Here is a 20,473-nt window from a genome sequence, read left to right on the forward strand (position 1 = left end):
AAAAAAAGTGGTGATGACTTATGTTTGTCTATCTAGCTATATTAAATGAGAACATATACTGAACAGTATGACTATGATCGTCAATCTAGCATATGTATTCGAGCATTCACGGATCAAATATGAAAAAATTAGGTAACACCTACAGTATATTACCTAGCGCATAGAAACTCTTGAAAGAATGACAGGCACTAATACGACGGTCTTCACAAAGTTTCCTTGATTGCAGTGAATTTAGTTGAACCATATAGACACCGTCCTTCGCATATAAAAATATTCAATCAGTATCCTCAATATATCCTAGTATAAATTTCAACCATACTAACCCTCCTTCAACCCGAGGAGGCAATGCAAGAATGTTATCTGTTTCAATGGTCTTCCACAGCACCTAGGTGGCAACACCAAGACAATTGGTCTTCCTCTGCCACATTTCAATGTTATGATCAGGGCGAGAGATCATGGCGAGACCAACTGCGCCATCCTCTGTCCGGATGATCTGTCGGCTGTAGGAATGATTCATACCGGGAGGCCCCTCCAGCACATCAAAGCTATGCCTTTCCAAATCAAATGCAAGTATACCCTCCTTCACATACTTAAACGACCAATAAAGAACATTACCAACTAGGGTACTAATATAAGAGCCAAAACTATCTCGATATTCAACCTCTATTGAGATGAGATCGGCCCATGTGTCGGTCTCGGAAGAATAAACAGAGGCAAGAGGTCGACCATGTGTAGTGCGCGTAAGCAGCAAGACCACCTTAAAGAGGATGGAGTGGCAATCGCCGTGTACGTGGCCCCGGTCACGGGCAGCGCAGACCACCGCCCCGTGGACGTAGCCGCATTTGAACTCGGGTGGAATTGTCACATGGTGCTGATTACCGGTGATGGGGTCACACACGAGGACCTCGGTGCGCAACCGGTGTAAGATGAGGACAAGGCCGTGCCGGCACCCGAGCAGCCGGCCCGACAAGTCGCCGAGTGGCAGGTTGAGCTGCCCGTGAGGGATGCGGTCTGGAGCGGGCAGGACGGGGGTGTACTTGATCTTATCATCGTGATTGAAGAAGACGCCGAGGAGGGGCGGGCGGTGGTGTGCATAGAAGCAGCGGAGGAATCTAGAGTCGGTGATGAGGCCTCGCCAGCGTTTGCAGACGGCGGAGACGCGCGGGAGGGAGGACGGCTGGGGCGGAAGACGGAGGAGGATCTCCCAGAGCATGTCGTCCTCTTCCAGTGCCGCCGGCAGGGAATTGCTGTGGCGGCAGATCATGGCGGCGCCCTCCTCACCGTCGCCGATCCGGTCTTGTGAGATGGAGGGATCGATCTGGGGGAAGGAAGGAGCACGCACGTGTACTGGGTAAGATTTCTGTGCGTGCAATCTCTGGACTCCACAAATCAATGTTTTTCTTCATCACAAATCAATACTATAATGTTATCCCTAAAAAAATTCAATATAATGTTGTTTCCCTGATGGAAGAAAATCCTATTGGACCTGGGTCTTTTCCTTCATCAAGTGGCATTGCTAATCTCAAAGCACCGTGCCGCATTAATCTTTCAGCGTAATTAGGCAGCAAATCGCCATTTCCAGTCACTGGTTAGCCATTCCCGGTTCCCAGTTTCCGACGGCTTATGATTCTTGATTGATATTTTATTATTATTATACTACGGGGCGGACGAATACTCGTGTGCGCAAGAAGTATTTTTTTTAAAAAGGGACTCCCCGGCCTTTGAATCAGAATGATGCATACGGTCATCTTATTAAAGCAAATAAATAGGTTCCAACAAGGTCTCAAACTCTCCAAATGAAAAGTAAAAAGTAGCTCATACAGAGCCAAAAAGGACTAGAAACACAACCTAGCCAAATAAAGGACGCCACAACCGGCTGGCAAAAAAGAGATAGGTAAACTAATTGCCTATCCTATTACATGACCGTCATTCAAACCGGTTGAAGATATCCCGAGCTATCATCTCCCAGCGGATAGATCCAGTAACCAAAACGCTCCCTGGCCTCCGTCGGAGTGAGTAGCAACCACGGACGGATCAAAGCCGTGGCTCTGAAAATAACCTGCAAAAAATGAATGCGTGTTGTCCTGTTAAAAACCAAATCATTTCTACAATTTCAGAGCGCCCACAACAAGGCGAAGACTCCTACACGAATATGTCTCACTAACTCGGGCTCTATCCCGTTAAGCCACGTTTCAAATAACGTGTTGACAGAACTCGGTGGAGTAATATTAAAAGACCGTCCTCCATAAAACTTTGGCTAGCGGGCAATCAAGAAAAAGGTGCTTCATCGTCTCATCTCGATCACAGAAACTACACCTAGTAGGTCCTGTCCAATTACGCTTTGTCAAGTTGTCCTTGGTTAAAATAACTTGTTTATGGACAAACCACATAAACACTTTGATTTTCAAAGGGACTTTGACAGCCCAAACATGTTTGGAACTAGGAATCGAGCTTGAATTGATAACATCAACATACATTGATTTAACTGTAAATACTCCAGACCTAGTAAGCTTCCAGCGTAATTCATTGGGTTGTTGGGAAAGCTGAACCTCCATCAGTCTACTTACTAGATGTAGCCATTCTTCCCAACGATTACCCACTAACGCCCTTCTGAACTGAATATTAAGGGGGATAGATTGAAGTACCGTTACAACAAAAACCGCACGTCGTTGAACAATACGATACAAAGACGGGTATTGGATGGCTAAGGGTGCCTCTCCAAGCCAAGTATCCTCCCAGAATCGCGTACTAGCACCGTTACCAACAATAAACTTTGTCCTATTAAACAGGGAAAGTTTGACTTTCATAAGCCCTTTCCAAAAAGGTGAATCAATCGGTCTTACTGTCACCTGAGACAAAGTTTTGGTTTGAAGATACTTGCTACGGAGGATTTGCGCCCAAGTGGCGTCAGTCCCACTTGATAACTTCCACAACCACTTGCTGAGAAGACATCTGTTCTTAACTTCAAGATTCTCAATACCAAGACCCCCTTGGTCTTTCGGTCTACAGATGATATCCCATTTGGCTAAACGGTATTTTCTTTTTAGCTCATCATCCTGCCAAAAGAATCGCGATCGATAAAAGTCCAGTCTTTTCCTAACTCCAACTGGGACTGCGAAGAATGACAAAAGAAACATAGGCATACTCGTGAGAACCGAATTTATCAGAATTAATCGGCCTCCGTATGACATGAGCTTGCCCTTCCAGCAACTCAGTTTCTTTTCAAATCGGTCCTCGATGCACTTCCATTCTATGTTTGTCAGCTTACGATGGTGGATTGGTATTCCTAAGTAGGTGAAAGGTAAAGCCCCCAAATCGCACCCAAAAAATTGCCTATATGCCTCTTGTTCGTCATTGGCTCTACCAAAGCAGAACAACTCGCTTTTGTGAAAGTTAATCTTTAACCCGGTCAATTGTTCAAATAAGCATAATACCAGGTTCATATTTCTCGCTTTGGCCAAGTCATGCTCCATAAAGATGATTGTATCATCGGCGTACTGGAGGATGGACACACCTTCGTCAACGAGATGGGGTACCAGGACACCCACTTGACCAGCCTCCTTAGCCCTTCCTATCATAATTGCCAACATATCAACTACAATGTTAAACAGGATAGGGGACATCAGATCCCCTTGTCTCAGGCCCTTATGTGTCTGAAAATAATGACCTATCTTGTCATTCACTTTAATTCCAACACTCCCTTTTTGCGTATATGATTCAACCTGGCGGCGCCAGACTTCATCAAAACCTTTCATACGCAACGCCTGTTGCAGGAATGGCCATTTTACTTTATCGTACGCTTTCTCGAAATCCACCTTAAAGACAACTCCATCCAATTTTTTCGAGTGAATTTCATGGAGCGTTTCATGTAGGACCACCACCCCTTCTAGGATGTTTCTGTCCGGCATGAAAGCAGTTTGGGAATGCTGCACCACAGAATGCGTAATCTGTGTGAGCCGATTAGTCCCAACCTTGGTGAAAATTTTGAAACTAACATTGAGAAGGCAGATTGGCCTGAACTGCTCGATTCTCACAGCATCCGTTTTCTTAGGAAGCAGTGTTATTGTTCCAAAATTTAAGTGAAATAACTGAAGCCGTCCAGAGAAAAGATCATGGAACATTGGTATTAAATCCCCCTTAATAATATGCCAACACTTTTTGTAAAACTCTGCCGGGAATCCATCAGGCCCGGGAGCCTTATTGTTTTTCATCTGCGCTATAGCATCAAACACCTCCTTCTCCGAGAATGGGGCAACCAAAATATCATTATCATTAGCAGTTAGTTGAGGCACATCCTCAATCCTGGATTCATCGAGGGATACACAACTATCCTCCGGAGGTCCAAATAACTGCTTATAATACTCGGTGATGTAAAGTTTCCGGTTGTCCTGCCCTACAATAGTTCCTTCATCTTGTTCAAGCTGAAAGATTCTCTTCTTTTTGTGCTTTCCATTAGCAATCAAGTGAAAGAATTGAGTGTTTGCGTCCCCCTGGACCACTCTGCGGACCTTAGCCCGCAATGCCCACTTCAGTTCTTCTTCGCGGAGAAGTTCTTTCAACCTCATCTCCGCATCTAGCTTAATCTGGAGCTCTGCGGTTTGCAAAATCGTGGATTTGGCTTTTATATCTAGGGACTGAATCAAAGAAAGGAGCCTTTCCTTTTTAATCTTATAAATCCCACTAAGGTGTTTAGCACATCCCCGTAGGAAACTTCTCAAATGCCTAATCTTATTCTACCAACGCTCGACAGAAGTCGTACCTCCTGCATCCTTAGCCCATTCCCTGGCAATCAGATCCAAGAAACCTTCTCGTTCAAACCATGCCAGCTTGAAAGAAAAGGTGTTTTTGTTTCCCACGTGGTTTGGCTCACCTGAGTCCACGAATAAAGGTGTGTGATCCGAGATTCCGCGCGAGAGAGCCTGAACCGTTACGAGAGGGAACTTCTGTTCCCACTCGACACTCGCGAGGGCTCGATCCAGCTTCTCATACGTCGGGTTTGGCAAAGCATTAGCCCAGGTAAATTTTCTACCGGAAAGCTCTATCTCTCTCAGATCCAAGCTTTCAATAATGGTATTGAACATAAACGATCATCTGCCGTCAAAATTATCATTATTCTTTTCCTCTCTCCTCCTAATGATGTTGAAGTCACCCCAACTAAAATTGTGAGCTGCTCGGATCCGCAGATTTGAACAAGGTCCGCTAAAAACTCCGGTTTAAGCTCGGGTTGTGCGACACCATAAACCGCCACCAGAGCCCAGTTAAACCCATCAGCTTTGGACCTGACCCGAAATTTAACCGCGAAGTCACCCATCACTACACTTCAGACTTCCAGTGAATCGCATCTCACTCCAAGCAAGATCCCACCCGATATTCCTTGTGGAGGAAGGCAATGCCAATCAAAATCGACACCACCCGATAAAGTGTTGAGAAACTGGGGCACAAAACTATCCCTACCAGTTTCGGAGAGAGCAATGAAATCTAATCTATGCTCAAGAGACGCCTCAGCAAGAAACCTTCTTTTAGCCAAGTCCTTCAGACCACTGCTATTCCAAAAGATGCCTTTCATATGTCATCATGAAATTTTTTGGCAGTCCGAATCCTAGCACTCCTACGAACCGCGGAAGCGGGATAAACCTTCCGCTTCCACTTACGTTTGGGTTTACTATGGTCCTCCATCCGGTCCTCATAACCGGGCTCAATTGGTCTAGCTACTGCATCCTCTAGAATTACATCCTCTTCCTCAGATTCAGGAGCGGATGGTGCAAGATCCGCACAGAAATTATCGAGTACTCTGACCCCCAATGCATCAATCTCTGCATCATTCATGGGTTTTACCGCTGCTAGGTTTCGAATTGTTTCTAAAGTGCGTTCCGCTTCCAAATCTAGGGGATCATTAACCGAGTTGAAAATTTCACTATTAGTACTCCCTAGCGAAACTCCTAATTGGTTGGCATTATTTATAATCTCCTCATTAGAAAAATGCAATATAGAATTAGACACGTTGACAGACATACCAGTAGTGGCCTTAATGTCACGAAGCTTGGCCACCCTCATAGCGCACCTCTGCTGCATGTCATCAACCTCCGGGTGGTCCTGGAGACGAGAACTCATCCATCGCCCCGCAGAGACCGGGTCGGGGATCTCACCAAAGGCAATGACCTCCTCCCGAGTAATACCTCGCGCTGAAGAATCAGCCAAAGTTACCGGAGGAGGCGGCGGTGGGCTCCCAAGCCCCACGGGCGGTAAGCCAGGAGAGGGAAGCGCGGGCGCCGCCTGCCCGAACACTCCCCCCCTCCCCAACCCTCTGGCCGGAGGGCGTTGCCGTCCTGACTGCCGAAGGAGAAGGGGGGGGCGAGGCCACCTGCCCCAGACCCCCACCCAACGCCACTGGAGATGTGGCCGCTCTAGCTGCCGCCGAAGAAGAGGGAACCGGGGCCACCTGACCTAGACGGCCTCCCCCATGGCCGGCTGTCGTCGGCGTCGCCGGCGCCAGGATAGGAGGAGAAGAAGTCGAGGCCACCTGCCCCGGACTCCCCCCCCCTCCCAGACACAACCTCCGAAGCAGACGACATCTCCCGGAACGCGACCACTGGGAGAGCGGGGGAAAGCGAAGCCACCTGAGGCTCCACCTCCCCTCCCCCATCCAAGGTCGTCGCCGAGTGCGTCCTCGCCCGGCAGGCTACTGTTCATCGTCGACATTCTTTTAGTGGAGACATGGCAAGGACTCATCAAAGGAGTGAAGGGATGAACACTGTCTTGATGAAAACATTTTGTAAAAAGCTCTCTGTATCAGAATTTATAGAAGCACGTGACAAGCGCATGGCTTGCCTTGGCCGAAAAGAGAAGTCACCCCATACTAATCCAGTACCTTGCATACTGTTGAAGAGTGCAGCTGAATCATACTGTATAAGCTAGCCTGGTCGGCTTCCAGATCACTAGCGGAAAGATATGTAATCCTACAATGACTGGCAGGATGAAACAATCAGTAAACTATGGATGAGATCTGAAAAAGGCGAGCATCAGATGTCTAAATAATATCGCCCTAGACAGTGAGATGAGACCTCCAGAATTCGAGAGCTTCACGCTAAAACAAGTAGGAGTAGTTGATCAACCCTAAAAATCAGTTACTTACTCAACTCTGATAGTTGGCATCCTTTTTGCAGCTCTGAAGGATGCAAGGAAGTCCATAGTGCGGTGTCCAGTGCCAAAGCACTCTACACTACACAGACTAGTGTGATCTTCTCACTGTGCTCCATGGATGGACTAGTTTGCCAGAACTAGCTCCCTTGGTGAATTCAGTCGCAGGAATGCCGACAAAGGAAGGAGGGCAGTTCATGCCAACGAGTTTGCCTCAAGTCAGATCGACGAGGCCAAGGTTGACGCCGTCACTGCGGCACCAATGTTGCACACTTCAGGCCTCAGAGACAGTGCTTTTTTGTTCTGAATCCAGTTCCATTTGGGTAAACTGAAGATGCATTCAGTTCACATCCATCTGATCCAACCATCATCCATGCAGTACATTTAAAATAAAACATCATCCATGCACAGTGATGAAGCCGGCATATTCCATGACAAAAATTCTCAGTGCGGCAAGTTAAACAGCAGAAAAACACACGCCTTCCACAACTCAAGGAATTCATCTCTGTTCTTCCTCTCTATACCACCCACTTGGCAAGGCACAAAACTCTGAATTCCGTTCCATCCAGCAGAGTTGATCAACTGTCACAAGCACTCCACACTGTCTTCTCTAAATAGCGACAGAAGAAAATACACTACGATGACAATATCATCAACAATGCGCTAAGCGCTGACTCCTGCTGCAGCTGAATGAATGAATCATTGACCAAACACATACTTCCTCCGTCCGAAAATACTTGTCATCAAAATGGACAAAAAATGATGTATTTAAAACTAAAATACATCTAGATACATCCCCTTTTATTCATTTTGATAACAAGTATTTTCGGACGGAGAGAGTATCATGCATAAACACACACAGGACACCCTCACCGCATTTTTTGCTTGCAGATTCTTCCTTCGGGTTACAGTTACAGCAACCAACCGAAAGAATATACGGAAACACAAATAGCCTTTATCCTCTATGCAGCTACGTTATTAGTTGTTGTCTCAACGCATCAAAACTTACTGCCAATAATTCTCCAAAAAAAAAACTTACTGCCAACCCAGTCTCGTACTCGCTTCAGCGAGGTAGCCATATGTATCGGTATAAGCGAGACATAGACACGCCCGGTTTGAAGGAAGGTGACCCAGATAATATACTTGTCTCAAAAATAGAGTCACCAGAGTTTATGCCTATCTCTCTCAAAAAAAAGAACCTCCAGAGTTTATGCCTAGTCTGTCCCATGAGCACTACCATGGATCTCTCATAGAGTTTTCTCCCTATGCCTTTCACTCCCTCTATCTCGATGCATAGGGTGTGCATGTAGTTCTAGGTTACCGATTTGACTAACTAAAATGTGTATATGTCATCGAAAGCTTATCATTGGATTCATATGAGAATGTAGTTTCTAAATATATCTATTTTATTAGATATAATACATACTTAGCTAGTTAAATTGATGACCTAGAACTACGTGCATGCCTTATGCACCGAGACGGAGGGAGATGGATCGTCATTCAGGATGCACGCGTTAAGATAGGAGATGCGACTAACTTGAGGGAAAACACCCGGGTTTTTCCTTTTTTTTCTTTCAGCTTTTTCTTTGGCTTTCTTATCTCCTCTCTGGTTTTTTTTTCGTCCTTATAATTCGTGGTTTTCTTGTTTTTCTTTTGGTTTCTCTTTGCTTTTTTTTTCACGGTTCTTTTCCATTTTTTATTTTCTTTCTCCTTTATTTCCATTTCGTGTTTTATTTCTTGGTTTTCAATATTTTTTCCTTGTTTCTTTATTTGTTTTCATAGTTTTCCAATTCTTTTTACAATTTTCCTTTGGTTTTATTTTTTGTAATATTTTTCTTTGGTTTCTTTTTTTCTTTTCATTTATTTTCGTCTTTTTTTTCATTCTACATTTTTCGTATATGTAAAGAAATTTTTTCTAATACACATTTATCATTTTTCAAATACAATATCAACATTTTCTTAATACACTGTCAACAATTTTTATCCATGTTTAAGGTTTTTTTATATTTATGATTAATAGTTTTACAATACAAGATTATCTTTTTTTAATACATGGTCATCAATTTTTCTATACATATTTAACATTTTATTCTATAGGTTTATTGACATTTTTAAATACTTGTTTAGCATTTTTTAAATGCTTGATTTACATTTTTATATACGACATAAAAAATTCATCAAAACACCGTGAACATTGTTTTAATACACGGTGGACATTTTCTTAGTACATGATAATCATTTTGAAATACACACTGAACATATTTTTACAAAAGTGTGCATGCATTTGTATGTGAATGTTCGCATATTTTTAAAGATTCATTTACTTTAAAAATTCATATGTTCAAAATATTGATATTTCTGAAATATTCAGATTTCTAAAAATATTCATATTTTTTAGAAATGTTCATGTAGTTTTTAAAAAATGTTTGCTGAACTATTATTATTGTTCATATTTTATATCTGGAAGGTCAGGTTTATGTACGAAATGTAAAACCGTTTTAGAACTAAGCCAAACTGTGAAAACGAAAAAAAACATTTGCCAAGACAAAACTGTAGGAGCGCTCGGCAAAGAAAACAGGACGCTACATGGTATTGGGCATCCGGCTATTACGTGCCCTGATCGTTGAACGCCCCATATAACGCTATGAGCATCATATAAGAGCACTCACGAATTTATGGAGACCTGTGCGCATGGGCCGTCAGCATGCGACGATCCATCGCAAAAACAAATGAGCAGGGCGTTAGGGTCAATTACGTTTTTATGTTGTTTCTTTTTTTCACAAAACCAACAGTGGGATTTTTTATCCCCTAAACAAAACTGTGGGATTTTTTAAACAGCTAAATAATTGAAAACCTACTCCCCCCGTTCATCAATATTGTAATATGGGCTTCATATGGAATGAAATGAGCGAACAAACACATAAAACATGTCTATATACATCCAATTCAGAAAAAGGTTAGAACATCTTATATTTATAAATGGAGGGAGATTAGAAAAACAGAAAATAGATTGAATATTAATCGTATACGAAAAAAATGTTCTCCGTACATTTAAAAAAGGTTAATCGTATATGAAGAGCTTACTGTAAATTAATAAAAGCTCACTATGTATAAGAGTTTTACCATATAACAAATAAATCTTCAATGTGTACTTAATAAATGTTCATCTTATATTAGAAAATGTTTATAGTATAAAAACTATAAAAATAAAGAATGTAAAAAACAACAGAAAACCTATATCTAGAAATAAATCATAAAAAGGAAATGAAAAATAATTTAATAAAAACTATAAATAAAAGAATAATAAAAACATAAAAAACATGCACAAAAACCATAAAAAACGACTGAATTTTTTTCAAAATAGATTTCAACAAATATTCATGAATTTTGTGAAGATATTTATGAAATTTAATAAAAAAATATATTTTTTAAGGAGAAAAGATACTGTGAAAATTAAAATAGAAAAAGTAAAATAGAAAAGAAACGTGCAAAACAGGACGTAAAATGATTGGAAAACCCGCATGAGAAAAAGAAACAGAACAAAACCTACTGTGGGGTTATCTGATGAGCGCCAAGGGGGTAGCGCATTTGCGTGGTATGCAGTGCGGAATAGGAAAAACATGAAATAAAGAACTTACGACATTCTACTAGAAAAAAGAATTTGCAAGTTGCAACGTCCACAAAAAGGAGAGTCTCTTTATATTTCTAATTACAATAATTTCTTATGAATTTTACGTATATGTACTCTTGTTTTGAATGTTGTTGATGTGGAAAAATAAGGTACCAAACAGCATACCTTTTCTTTTTTCTTTTGCTTTTTGAGATGAGGTTGGAGTTGGGATTACATTGTGTTACAGGTAGCGTCCAACAGATATGTTTGAGTTCTGTTGCTTATTCATCACAGTCAAAAATGGGTGTAGAAAAAATGGGATTACATTGTGTCACCCGGCATGCTGCCGAGCAATTGGTATCTACCTAATCTAATGTCATCTAATCAAACTGGTGTGTATCTCTCAGCCCCACAATAAGTTAACAGTATATGGCTCTAAGTTACTCTCAGTGCCAAACACGTACTTACAAAAGAACAAACTTCTCCATTTGAAAATGGCAACAGACGAAAAATGGAACTTAACTTGTGTTTGGTGCAAAAACGGGTACCAAATACTACAGTTTAGTCGATTAAACTGACGGAAGACTGAATCAACACGAGGAAATTACAAACCATGCTCCAGGCATGAACATAGCAACCTGATCACTAGAACAAACTCAAATGTAAAGCACAAATGGCCCCCAATTTACAACTGAATCAACCACGGCAAATCCTAACAACTGAATCAACCACAACCCCCGTCCTGCCTATATTACTTGTCGCTCAAATGGCCGTGAGTCCTGTATCTAGCATTATCCGTTTGAGAGGCGAGTAATATGGTACGGAGGGAGTAAAACATACAGGACTCACGGCCGTTATGCAGATTCTCCCTTGAGGTTGCAAGCAGAGACTCAAGGATTTAGAAATCACAAATACTCTTTTGTTCCATAATACTGTATATTGTACATTTTTGTGAATGAATCGCTGTACCTGATCCTGGCTGGAGCCTTTCGACATGGCATGCATATGCCCTCCACTGGCACGAGGCAGGAGGCATCTCCATCCTCCTCTGCATTCCCTTCCTTTCATCAGTTGGTCTGCTGCGTGATCATTTGAAACATGAACTTGCACAAACAACTCCTATCACTGTCATGTCATCCCTCTTCTTCTGTAAATTGTGACAGCAAATATATACTACATTGAAGTATCCACGACGCGCTTAACACTAGCTAGAGATGCTACAGCCAAACGAATCATGACCAAACAATTTTCATCCAGTCCAGGACTTGCTCACTGCTATTTTGCTTGCGGATTCTTCCTTGAGGTTACAACAACCAGCTGAAAGTAATACATAGAAATCACAACTAGTCTTTAGCCTCCTCACATGCAATGCCGTGGTGTGTGGCTGGACGCTTGTTTGTTGGTATTTGGCTTGGCAGTTTGGATCACCAGTTTACTTTGATAATTTGTTGGTCCAGGAGGATGCACATGTAGGAAATTTGATTGCGCGCGCTAGTTGCGTTGCATTGCATACATGCAACCCAACTGATTGCATGCCCCGCTACTGGTACTGGTAGGCAAGCGCGGACTAGTTGCCGTTGCATGCGCCGTACGTAACGTCTGGCCGGTGGTGCTGCTGGTGCCGGTCCACCCATCTTCTTCTTCCTCCGTTTTTTTTTTGAAAAGGGGGTTTACCCCAGCCTCTGCATTATTAAAAGGATAATCCAGTAACAAAGTCTCCAAGTAACGTGGCGAGAAAATAAACAAAAGCTCAAAAGAGCTAAAACCCAAAGCCACAACCGGCTGGCAAATACAATAGGAGCACTACATGCCTACAAAGTTTCTTCTTCCTCCGTGAGGGGGATGTGGGAGCAACTTGTTTTCATACATTCAATACATCTCCGGGATAAAAGGCGCGAATTAACTCGCCATGTCGTCCAAGCCAGCCAAAGATATATACCATGCCAGTGCCATGTACAAAAGAAGAAACTTTTTTTTTCCTTTTGAGAGACAGAACAAACTTTGATTATGTACTAATAGAATGCAAGGAGGAGAACTTGGGAGTCACAACTCTTTAAGAACATGAATCTTGTTAGCAACTTGGGAGTAGCAAAGAAGAAAATCGCAACTACCGAAAAATGAAACTGAAAATGATTAGTAGCAGAGGAAGGGAATGCCAAACCGAGCTACGTACGTACTCCTCTGCATTACTCGAAAGTCAGGATTTATAAAGGCATACTACAACTTGGACAGAGCAACCTGAACACTGTAGCAAATTCAAATGTAGGGCAATCTGCAAGCCAACAAGTGCCTGCCAATTCTCCTCCTTGTCAACCACGTCCATCAGTCCAACTGTAAGAAACACATTGACACGCTTAACACTAACTAATATCTACTACAACTGAATGCTGCCCAAACAACTGTCAAACCTAAGCATACACGACCCAATTGAATGGGTCCTTTCAGTGTTCCTCCACTTGTAAAGCACGCCACGGCTCTCTTCCATGAGTGCAGCTGCCATATCACACATTTAATCTTTGTCCATCTTTCTCATTCAGCACGTTCGGCAAGCTAGTCATCTAGTATCATCCTCACACTACATCACTCCGCATGTCTCATCGTCATCTCAAGGACACCGTTGCGCCAAGTCGATGGGATAGTACATGTTTGTCTTGGTCATGGTGAAAAAAAAACAGTGAATGCTCGCCCCCAAGGCCGGTGATGCGCCCGAGTCGGCAGCAGCGGCACACCGGATGTATGGCCTCGATAGACGCACCTCGAGGGAACATACCGCCGGTGCCTTCTTTGGTCCAAGCGACTACCATCACCAACGGCGAAGCTCGACATCTTGGAGCTCGTTAGCTCACCGCATGCGACTACGCCGGTTTCGTCGCCATCAACCTCCGGCTCAATGAGGAAGTCTGTTTTATCGAGATGACGTCAAACCTTCACCGACTTCTCAACCTGCGAGGAAGTTGACTACCTCGACAGGATGCCACCATCTACATCAATTCTTTATCGGTGCGTCGTAATTCATCTCCATCAACTCTTCCTCGACTTCGTCCACATTGACGTGTCGCCTTGCACCCATATCGACATGATGTCGACACCGTCATCGACCTGACGAGGGCGTTGACTATCTCAACACGCCGTTATTTGACTGCATCAACATGATGTCGCCATCAAATCAACTCTTTATCGGCGTCGTCTACATGGGTGCGCCACAGTGTGCCTACATCGACATGATGTCGCCACCTTCATCAAACCGACTACACCGGCACTACTCCACTCTTTCACATCAACTTTCGACACCAAGCAGAGGTCATCTGTGTACACTGATGCCGCGAGGTCTAGCTTGCAAGGCATGCATTATCATCATCTTCAAGCGACGCCGCCATGTGGCGACACTCGAGAATATTCCAACTTCTATGTCAACACACTTCCCCAACATTGTCCAAGCTCCGACAAGGCGAAGCCACTTCGCCGACATGTCTTTTCCCGATGAAGCAAACTACCAGTTGATATGCCGATGAGGCAATGTTAAGTAATCCAGTCTGACATTGACAAGACGACGCCACAAGGCCAGGCACCGACGAGGCGAAGGCCGCCAACTTTATCATCGGACATCGACAAGATGGAGGGCTATTGCTAACCATAGCTGGAGCGATGGGCGTGACGCTTGACCCTTCCACTTCATCACCATCTACGTCGACATCATGGAGAAGACGAGATGTGAAGATGACAACCATTGCAGCAGCTTAATCGGAGGCGGTCCACGAGCTTGACTCGTAGACTTAATTAATCGGGAGCTTTCCGAACCCCCGTGAACCCGAACCTCACATTGCCGAAGTCTTATTGGCCGTGCCAACAGGCCACTGAGCACATCCTTAACAAGGACTTTGTAATTTTGTTTCTCGACACGAGATTAACAAAATGCATGTTTCCCTATATATTCTTTGTGCGCTTGGGACACTCGCGTGCCCGCGTCGTTTTTTTTCGGGTCAAACACTTGGGAACACAACAGTAGCAATTTTGCATGGGAAGAATGATGCATGAAACAGAAAACACATGGGACAGCACTAACGGATGAGTAGAGATCATGTAAAGGAAAGTATTGGAAAGATGCGAAACGAAGATAAAAAAGAGGAGAAAACAGAACTGAAACATAACATAAAAACAGTGCAGGGACGATGGATGTAGAAGATGAAGAGTTGTCAGAACTCGTGGAACAGGGTTTGTAACATAACAGGGTTTGCTCATGGAGCCCAAAAATATAACTGCATGCACTTTTGAGACTTGCTACTTTAGGCAACATATTTAGTCAAACATTTACCGCTCACAAAAAATCTCGTCAAACATTTAATTTGACAAGGCTGTTAGAACATCTACAGTCGGGCACCCCATGCCAGCCTCAAACGCCCGTACGGATAGCCCGGTTAGTGACAGGTCAAAAAATAAAAATACCCAGACTGGCCCCTCAAACCGGCATCAAATGACCGGCTGACCGGCGCCCCTCATATCCAGCCCAAATAGGGGGCGGATATGAGGAGGCCCGGGCGTGACTGGGCGCATCCACCATGTCGGGTCCGGCCAATGCTGGCCCACCCGACCCCACATATAATCATCCCTATCCGCTCCCCGGACCAAACCCTAGACACTCTACTCCAATCCCCTCTACTCCCCTTCGTCCTCCAAGCTCCCGTCCAGCGATCTCCGGTCTTTTCTGGCATGGCAGGCAACCGATCTCACCCTGACCAGTCCGGATTCCTCAACTTCGACTGGTGTGTCGTCCGATGTGGATTGGAGGAGGCAATGGTCGTCCGCATTGTACTACGCCGCTCCCGGGCGGACATTGACCGACTACGGGGGGATTTGTCCGGCACAAGTCCATCGTGTCGGTGCATCGGGCATTCGGATCCTCCGTGGATGGACCATGGGAGCCTTCCAATCTCCCTTTCCCCATCACCGGTCCGCCAGAGTACGAGAGGTAACGGGGCCGATGTGCCTGCCGTGGGAAGAAGAGGATGAGGGTGGCCGAGGCCAAGCTCATTGCCGAAATGGAGGCGATTGATGCGGCGGCGCGGGCTGCCGCAGAGGTGGAAGCCATCTGCTCCTGCATTGTAAAGAAGTGGCAGCGTAGGAGCACGTGCGCCCTCGTCTGAGAGAAGAATCGGGCGGTCCGAGCAATGGCAGGAGGAGAAGGAGGACAGTGACGGCGATGAGCAGATCCAGGCTAGATCGATACTGCATCTTCAACCGCTACTTCCGCGGGAAGAACGGCAAGGGCACCGGGAAGGGTAAGGGCAGCCGTGGATGATCTTCTCCATAGCTAGCATGTAGGTAGACCATGCCAAAATTTGGTAGTCCAATAGCATGTCCTGATGTAGTCAGGGCCGGTCCTGAGATTTTGGAGGCCTGGGGCAAGACAAAAAATTGAGGGCCCCCTAATATATATAACCAATAACACTTTAATGCAACCAATTTTGATACTATTTTCGTTCAATACTTTCTACATATTATTCTAGAAGTTTCTTCTAAAATCCCGCTGGCCATCCGGGACCTAGTACTAAGGCTATGATTCGTGTCAAGAGATCAGTCATTTTTCTCTAGGCGAAACATGTTAGACATCCGTTTATCCTGAAAAACATTCGAATAACTAGGCTACATAACGACTAAGCAAGCAAAGGACAACAATATATATAAGATCTAGTCTCTTAAAATAATTCTCGATACAAATCCACTTATCATAGGGTCAATGTCAATTTTATCCAACAATTTTTATAGATGTGTAATATTGCCAAATCATTTAGCAGTGGAACATATGCATCTTATATGTATGTGAAGGTAAATTACTTCATCAGCAACATAAATAATAGGGAATAGTACGAGTGATATACCTCTTCTTTTTTGCGGGTACAAATGATATCCTCAAAGCAATCGCATCAGCATCCGTGATTAGGCGCTCAACAACGACGCGATATGGATGTCAGGAGGAGGCACCCGGCAATATACTCCCGACACCAAGAAAGTGGATAACGAAAGCACTCGGTGCTGTCAATTGCCATGGCCTGGTGATGTGCGTGTGAGTCCTGCGTGGCTGCGTCCAGCTACTCGAGCTGCCGGCGGCCAGCGACGTTTTGATCTAAAGTTCGGGGCCAGGGAACAGAGAATAGGGCAGTGGATTAGGGATGCGATCTCACGTCGCAAGAGTTACGCCGTGATTGCATGCGTACATCAATGTGGGCCTAGTTTTGTTTACTTGAGCTAATTTCGTTTCGGGAGAAGAAAGTAATAAATTCCTGATTGCGTACTTGCGCCTAGGCTGCTACCTCTTTCCTTTTTTTTTGAGCTAATTCTGTTTCAGGAAATGATATGAGCCTATGGGCTACCTTCTGGGAGCCCCCCCCCCCCCCTGATTTTGGGGGTCCGGGGCGGCCGCTCCCCTGCCCCCCCCATCCGGGCCGGGCCTGGATGTAGTAGCCGGATGATGTGTGCAATGCATCAGTATGTAGTTGCATGAGTTTGTATAAATTGACCAAGTCTGGTTGTAGATGCTCTTACATGCATGCATGCATAGCATACGTACATTAAATGAGTATGCACCGATAAATAAAGGTATATAAACACATAGATGCATACATAGCATACATATATTATTGTCAAAAAATAGCAGAAGTATATTATATATCCGATATAACATCTTCACTTCACGCTTGATAAATAAATATACATAAGCACATACATACATGCATACACATAGCATACGTCCGCTATAACATCGATCTTTATGCTTGCTTGCTGCTTTGATGCCCTTTGACGCCGCCGATGGAGGAGCTCCACTCCAGGTTGGTGCCGATGAAGGAGCTAGCAGGTGCTACTACTAGAGCCACATGGTTGTTGCGAGGACATGGATGAGGACATGGACGGTATTCTTCCCGCCATTCCTGGCAATGGCGGGGGCATTGGATAGAGCGTGCTGGGCGGCGCCAAAGGGGCAGCCGTAATTGCATGCGTACTGGCATTGCTCCTGGGTCAAGTTCTTCCCCTTGACGGCGCAATCGTGAAGGCACAAGTCCATGCACTCGTCAGCGCCCACTCGCGCCATCATCATCATCATGACAAGGCCGCTCACGACGACGACGATCCTTAAAGCCGGGAGCGCCATGGATATATCCTTTTTTTTCCTTTCCTCGTTCCTGCATTCCTTCCTTCCTTCCTCCCTTCCTTATATGCATGCATGCATGCATGCTAATCATATATATGAGTGAGTAGGTAGGTAGCTAGGGACCGGCCGGGAGAGCTTCCAGGAGAACCACACGCAAGCATATATGCTTTCATGTCTCTTCTTTCTTTCTTTGCACTCCGATGCAAGTTTGGCATGGTTTTAACATGGTTTCCCTTACCTCCACTTTTCAAGTAGAATGACCGAATGACTGAATGGTTCTAGACAGATTCATACAAATATAACGGTGGGAATGGGGTGTCATCATACAGGTGAAGAGACAGCATTCCACCTGCCAGCACAAATGGCTTCGTATACCTGTAGTGTGTGGCAAACATTTAGACATCGGCTCGTTCCCGCAACCCGCGTCGTGGCGTGGCGTGGCGTGGCGTGGCAAGGCGAGGCGGGCGGCGGAGGAGCGCGCGTGGATGTCCCTCTTGTTCTCATGCTCATACAAGTGGGAAAAGAACCTCCCTTATAAAGAGGTCAACTCCCTCTAAACTAGCAATGTGGGAATAAACTTTAGTTCCACCTCTTGTCTTGCACGAATGGGCTGCGTGGGCCTCTAGGATTTATTAGGAATTTCTGAAATAGTTATTGGGCTGCCCAAAATAGAATAAATTCCAGCATAACATAGAGGGAATCCTCGACTCGCAACTGCGATATGCACTGCATATTGAGGTTCAGGAGATGTGCAAATCTTGCTCTGAAAAGTTGCAACGAAGACAACCCATCAACCTGGCACAAGTCCTGTAAAGTTTCTAGTGACAATTCTCTAAGGGAGGTTCAATGACCAATTGACAATGATGAAGAGATTTTGCACCACATCATGGAAAGGCTTCTCAGGTGCAGCAAGTCACTAATGAAGAACTGGAACCACACAGACAGAGTGTTCTAAATAGAGTGTATCAAGGGACAATGGCAAAAAATCTGATCCACGTGCCAAGTCTAAAGAATGGCAGCTCGATAATAAAATGTCTAAAAGATTGGTAGCACGTAACCCCCCTAGTGACCTAAGGCACCCGCATGAGTCATCGATGACCAAGTAATGAAGCTTTGTCAATTGTTGGAGGACATCTTGTGATGGAAGTGTAGTTAAAGTCATAATCTCTTTTAATGACAAACGTCTCAGCAAAGTGAGACCATCAAGGCAAACGGCTAATGCTCCATCTGTAATGATGCATGAAGAAAGGTTAAGCTGACAAAGCCCTGATGGTGGAACAAGTGGCAACATATGAGTCTTACCCTTTCCTCATGGCAACATATCCAAGCCTTGATGATATCCTCTTTTACAAACACTTCATCCCCCTCTCTTTCTAGAGCACTTTCTATTCTATGGTTTGAAGATGTGACATATTAGAATCCATCGATGCCATCAAGCACTTCAGAGATGAAAGTTCTGAGAATAGTACGTCCTTGATTTTTGATCCTGGATCCTCCTCCCACATGGAAGAAAGCCATGAGTTCAAAGTATATGTCATGATGTTCTAGCTCATTGTTGCAAGTAAACATAAGCAACATGCATTTCTCAATCACTAACTGTTGAAGGCTGGTTGGAAGAGAAGGTAATGTCTCCAGGTTTGCGAGATTCTCAAGGCGAAGTGAGGAGCAATTCCCAAAGAGAGCGGCATTTGATGGTAGGATTTTAAAGGCACAACAATTAACAAACGCAAGTGACTCCAAATTCTGGAAATAAGAATCCTCAAGTAACCAGGCTGGGTATGATACCATGTTGGAAACGAATGTTTCGGCAATGCTTCACGATATATTGATCGGTGCAAAGCGCACGTATATATGGATACAAAATGGGCCACAACCTCAACTATACAATGACTAGGAGGTGGGCCAGGCTATACAATATACATGCACAAACCATATATTCAACCCCCCCTCCCGCAGTCGAAGCGTCGCCGGAGACGCAAAGACTGGACCTGAACTCCTCGAAGACAGAAGTGAAGGAAATATGCCCTAGAGGCAATAATAAAGTTATTATTTATTTCCTTATTTCATGATAAATGTTTATTATTCATGCTAGAATTGTATTAACCGGAAACATAATACATGTGTGAATACATAGACAAACTGAGTGTCACTAGTATGCCTCTACTTGACTAGCTCGTTGATCAAAGATGGTTATGTTTCCTAACCATAGGCATGAGTTGTCACTTGATTAATGGGATCACATCATTAGGAGAATGATGTGATTGACTTGAACCATTCCGTTAGCTTAGCACACGATCGTTTAGTATGTTGCTATTGCTTTCTTCATGACTTATATATACATGTTCCTATGACTATGAGATTATGCAACTCCCGTTTACCGGAGGAACACTTTGTGTGCCACCAAACGTCACAACGTAACTGGGTGATTATAAAGGTGCTCTACAGGTGTCTCCGAAGGTACATGTTGGGTTGGCGTATTTCGAGATCAGGATTTGTCACCCGATTGTCGGAGAGGTATCTCTGGGCCCTCTCGGTAATGCACATCACTTAATCCTTGCAAGCATTGCAACTAATGAGTTAGT

The 20,473-nt window shown here is 44.3% G+C and overlaps 1 pseudogene; it reads right to left on the reverse strand.

Moving 5' to 3' along the window:
- Positions 1-139: 139 nt before the first annotated feature.
- On the reverse strand, positions 140-1,264 carry LOC147966050 (F-box/LRR-repeat/kelch-repeat protein At2g27520-like; annotated as a pseudogene).
- Positions 1,265-20,473: the final 19,209 nt, after the last annotated feature.

Source organism: Triticum urartu, chromosome 6A (genome assembly GCF_056163025.1).
Source record: "Triticum urartu cultivar PI428250 chromosome 6A, HENAU_Tu73, whole genome shotgun sequence".
Classification (NCBI taxonomy): domain Eukaryota; kingdom Viridiplantae; phylum Streptophyta; class Magnoliopsida; order Poales; family Poaceae; genus Triticum; species Triticum urartu.